Below are 6,000 nucleotides of genomic sequence, written 5' to 3'. Positions count from 1 at the left end.
AGGAATATCTGCAGCAGTGACTTCTGTCACCTGAAAATTCATCTTGTTTGCCGTATTTTCTCTTACCACAATATAATAAGTGATAAGCGTCTTTGTAAGTCTAATGGTGAGTGGGTAGCTGATTAAAAGCTAGAATAAATGGCATTTTGTGACATCAGATGAGTGAGGGAGGGGACTAATGTGTTGACAGCATGCAAAAAAGAAATAAATATTAAGCTTTTACTCATTTGCAGTTGATTTATTTCTGAGGACGCCAAATTGCCACAGCACAGTTTTGAAGAGATCATATAATGGGCTAGATAATCACCAAGACACAGTAAGGTGTGTCCAACCCTCCACCATACAGGTTCAGCCTATGTTCTCCTGTTCTTCTCTTTAAATACAGAGTAACAACAGGATAGCCGTTTACACTGTTCTCCCAGTCTTACTCTCTAAGTACACAGATCCTACAGGGTATGGGCTATATTTTGGTTATGTGTCTATTTATTTAGTCTGTATGGGTTAGAGCACAATGATGGAAGTACATGATGGCCATTTCTAGGCTCAATTATGACCAAAATATGACCATTTTTGACCACTCAAGAACTGATAAACATGGTCAAAAATCGCCCACACCCGCTATTTAGCCCCATTGCCAGCAACCTAGAATGACACACTTGGCACAAATGCAATGTCAGTGATTCCTTAGATTGTCTAGATACATAAGGAACCAATATCTTTACTATAAATCGACTCAGGAACAACATTACAGGTCTTATGCCCATCTGATGTTACAATAAGGCACCCAAAGACTAACTGATTCTGTCAAACCTTGAGAGTGCAAAGACTTTTGTTCAATTAGTTTTCATTGATTTCTCCTCAGCTTTTAACTGTATCCAGCCCCATGTTTTAGCAGAAAGGTTAGAGTACATCTGTAACATTGATTCTGGCCTGATATGTTGACAGATGGATTTTTTTTTTTATCTGGAGGGTCGCAATGTGAGAAGTTTAATGATGTTTTAGTAGATGTTCTTTTTTCCTCCACTGAACTGAATCAGGGGTGTGTCCTTTCTTCTCTTTTATTTGTGTTGTACACTAATGAGTGCCAATGCCAGTGTATGGGGCATCATATCATTTTGTTTGCTGTTGACTTGGTAATTATGTCTCTCCTGAGCAGTGATGACCCTAATCATGAACCTGTAGTGGCAGAAATCTAGGACTGATGCAAGTCGCCCTTCTTGAACATCAGTGTGTCTATAATTTAAAAAATATGGCAATACATTTTAGGAAGAATCCTGCGGCCATCTCTCCTGTGGTTATTACTGATCAAGCTGTTGAGTTTGTGCAGAACAAAGATCTTGGCAACTTCTTCATGAAAATGTTTCAACCGTGTTTCATTGAATCAGATTACCATATCCAACATCCATCGAAAATTTTGAACAATGTATGTTTTCCAAAAAAAAAAAAAAAAACAACAACAACAACAACAACAACAACAACCTCACAACAAAGTAAATACAGTGGTTTAGTAGTGTTAACTAAGTCAAGTGTTTTGTCTCTGTAAGAGATGTTTTTATTGTTCCATGGGATGCAATTGTGAGGAGAGCAGTTATGTTTGAAAAGAATAAAGTAGCTTGTTTCCCAACAGTGTAAGAATATAGCAAAAAAAAAAAAAAAAAAAAAAAAAAAAAATCAAGACCACCAGTTTTACTGAAAACACATTTGGAGAAAATATTCCTTGAACGACTTGGATTATTAAGATATATTTTAATCCAGTTGATTTTTATAATTCGGTTAAATACTGTAAAAGTCAAAACATCGAGTCCTCCTTAGCCTAGGATTTAGAAAGAACTGATATTAATTTTATTTTATGGGACTTTTTTTCCGAAAGAAATTTAAAGAGGATCTAATCCAGTTAGGAACATATAGATTTGGAGATTAAAATAATGATATGAACAGACACTCTTGACATCCTTTCTGCTTTGCTTCACAAAACTCGAACTTAAACAACTAAATCTGCAAGAGGTGTCATCTCAGAGTTTTACAGTGCTATTTTTATCTTTGTAAAGTGTTTTAACAGATCTCATGAAAAAAAAACCCACAAAATTAAAAGAGCATCAAAAATAAATGCGTGACTGCCTTCTGGAAGTCTAAAATACGAATATGAGTCATCAGAGATCAGTTTTCTCTAATTAAACAAATCTAAAACTAATCTCATTTTATTAGAAATGTGACATATAGGGCTCTAGTTTCGCAGACCTGGCGAGGCGCGGGCGCAGCGCAGCTGTGCTGCGCTGCGCCAACTGGGTGTGGCCAAGTGGATTTTGCAAGTTTGGCACGCCGTGCGCCTTGGCGCATCTACTGCGCCGTTCCTCCTACCGGCGCAAGGGAGGAGAGAAGGCGTGGTGTGGGTTTGACACAGCCGATTCACTTTAAACCAATCAAATGAGCCCCTGTCCTCGCCTTTAAAATGTGCTGCGCGAAGGCGTAGTGGTAGTCTACACATTTGACATGGACGAAGAGAGCAGCCGCATCACACACGCAGTGAGGCCAGTCTTGGCTGCTGCAATGTTGCTGGAGCTACCTGCCATCCATCTGTCCACCCATCCATCTAACCACCCGATGCATTTTACATTTTCGATATGTGTGGAATCAGGGTTTCATTCATTCATTCATCTTCTAAACCACTTATCCTCACTAGGGTCGCGGGGGGGTGCTGGAGCCTATCCCAGCGCTCATAGGGCGAAGGCAAGGAAACACCCTGGACAGGTCGCCAGTCCATCGCAGGGCAAATCAGGGTTTCCGTTAGAAAAAATTGGCACCGGACAACGTGACCGGCAGGTTTTCAATTTACCGGACAAATGTTTGAAATTCCGGTCAAATATTATCTGAATTTACTGAGCTTAAAATTATATGCAGGCTATATAAGAATGATATCAAGGCATGTCAATTTATAGCGTAATCTTTTTATTGAAAAGCAGGCTGTATCAAATTAAATTAGTGTCGTCAATTGACTCACGTGCGTAACGTCTAAAATAAATAAATAAATATTGCACAAGCCTGTGCTCTTTTAACATGAACGTTGCATACAATTGCAACTACAATTTGCAAACAAAAAATGGGCTCATATCATTTTAATAACGCGGCGTGCTGCCAACTTGAAATCAAATAGATGCAATAAAAACTTAATTCAGCAGCTGAATTAAAATCAAAAGTCTCAAGTGTCTCTCCGCAACTTGCAATGCGCATCAGTCTTGTGACCTTGTTCTCCCCCAGGCGACTACGCTGCGCTGTTTTGATCCGGTTCTGCAGAAAAAAACCCTCTCTCTCCCTCTGGTACACCGGAGACAGGGATCACGCAGTCTATTTTTTTTAAATTACAAATAAAATTACGTGGAAATTGACTGTTTTAATAAAATTCAAATTGTGAATATTTTCACCGGACATTTAAAAATTACTGGACTTTGGCAGATTTTACCAGTCATAGTCATAGAGTGGAATATTTAAATATATATGGAAGAAAAACTGTGTAGTTAACAGGGGCAGCGCCAGACACCATAACTGGAAAAAAGACATCACTGTATGGGACACATTGTTTGACTGACACGTTGGGTTTCCATTACGCTGCCAAACGGTGCCAATCTCCTTTGGTCTGACATCAGTTGTGACGGCACAGTCGATATGGAGATACGTTTATGTGCTGATTGTGATCGTAGCATTGAATAGTGGTTTCTGTGGGTATTTATTGCATTGTTAATGTGCCTGACATTCTGGAAACCTGCCTGTGAGGTTGTGGTGACTGTGCGCACTGCCCGCTTGTCAGCCAAACTTCCACTGCGCCAGCCACGCTGCGCCTTGCGCCGAAAGTAGACGTGGTTTCAGGAGGCGAGCTTTTGGCGCACCTCGGCGAAGCCTTTTGGCATGAAACTGTCACTGCGCCAAGCTGAATCTGTCGACACCTCCCCCTGCTGCGCCGCCACTCCCATCTCGGCGCAGATCCGTCTGCGAAACTTGGAAACTGTTCGCCTCGCGCGTTGCGCTGGTCGAAACTAGCTCTGCGCAGGGTGCGCCTCACTGCGCCACCCTGCGCTGCGCCGGGAAACTAGAGCCCATAGGGTTAAATCTACTGTGAGATTCATGAACAAGGCCATTTAACCCTTTTTCTGCCATCTAGTCACAACAGAAGAAAGCATTTCATAATCACTAATAGTAATGTAAAGCCATGCCAATTATCAGTGATTAAAGAATCCTTAATTGGTTTTGGAATTAGAGTTATTACTGTACCTGTTTCACTGAAGGAGACAATCCTTCCTTACTGATGGCTTCGCTGTATACTGCAAGCAGAAATTTTAAAATTTCAGTAGAGGATGCATGACAAAATTCTGAAGTAAGTCATTTCCCATGATCTGTTGAGGTTAAGATTTTTGATACCCCATTTTATCTCTTCAATAGATAATCTTTCATCCTATTACTCCTTATTACTTGCTTTTTGATATTTGCCAAAGGCTTGAATATATTAGGACTATTAGAACAAATGGCATTTTTATCTGCATAAAAAATAGACATATTTTGAAATCACTGTATAATTCTCTGTTACAGAGTTTTTATTTAGATAGTGAATTTCTTTCTGTATTTCTTTTTTCTATACTAAAACAAATACTTGCTATTTTTCTCACCCTCCTCAATCCATTTTAATCTGGATTGTATAAGGCACCCTTAGCTTTGTATTTAAAACATTGATAAAACTCTTCTAATTCCTGTTAAGGTTCATCTAACTGTGCAGGCAGATAGCCTATTTGATGTGATGTGTGAAATACATTTGATCAAATTTTCTGTTAGATCTTGTCTTTTTAGCTAACTCACAAAATTGAACTACAAATTTCCTAATTTCATATTTAAGCAATTCCCAATATCTCTCATACTGTCATTGTTTGAGATAACATATTTCTTGTACAGTACAAGCATTTTTGCAGTTTCCGTAAATAGGTACCTTATTACACAGTAATGACCTCCATATCCAATGGTTCAACACCCTTTTGTTAACGTTGCTTGAAAGATATAGGTTGCATAGAACTGTTTATGATGAGTCATTATAGCCAGTGTGCGAGATAAGGGGAAGCTAAGGGGAGCACAGCTCCCCTAGTGGTGACATGAGCTCCCCTGGCTGGAAGCATTGAGAAATTTGGGGGGGGGCGGTGCCTACTCGGTGCCGGCCAGCACTGCACGGTGTGCGTGGCCACCCGGTCAGGTCTGCTGGATCTGGTGGATTATTATTATCAGTTGATTATTGATTGTGCAATGCCGCGATTCGCAGTTAATCGAGTTGCGCGCATTAAACAATTTTTGCGGAAGCATTAGGACGGCATGATTTACGTCGTATCCACGTTCGCGCGCTGCGTGCGTGACCGTGCATGTGCTCGTGCATGAGCGCCCGTACCGTACTGGAGCACACCCCCTCCAACCGTGCCAGAGTAATTTTAGGTTGATTTAATTAAACAGTCAGACGTTACCTTGGTGGTCCGTGGATTAATTTTTATCTTGTGGGTTGAAGTTTGCGTAACCCATATAAATGCTCGGGAAATCTGTTGTTCTCTTTATAATAATCCTAAAACAAAAGATCCTTATAATAATCCTATGCCTGTTCTGTTGTAGGATATTAATGCAATGACCAACAGTTATACAGCGTTAGTAAGAGGTGTAGGCATATGACTGTGTGCAGTACTATTGTTAAGGTGTGCATGTGAAGTGGTTCAAACTATCCATTAAAATGCATAGAAATGCAGGAAATTGAATCGTGACGCATGTATTTATTCATCATGGAATCAATAATAGTTTCCAGCTCTGCCAGTAAGGAACATTTTAAATAGTCTGAATTATATCCCTAAACATTCCCCAGCAAAACAACACAATCATAAATCTCACAAAATGTCAATAAATCACCAAGAAAAGGCAGTGTCCCTTTTCATCAGATTCTGCTTCCAACACTTCATCTTTTAAAGTTATCGTAACAGCCTGTAGCAT

Source organism: Myripristis murdjan, chromosome 9 (genome assembly GCF_902150065.1).
Source record: "Myripristis murdjan chromosome 9, fMyrMur1.1, whole genome shotgun sequence".
Taxonomy (NCBI): domain Eukaryota; kingdom Metazoa; phylum Chordata; class Actinopteri; order Holocentriformes; family Holocentridae; genus Myripristis; species Myripristis murdjan.
The sequence above is the reverse complement of the archived record's forward strand: the minus strand, read 5'-3'. Positions refer to the sequence as shown.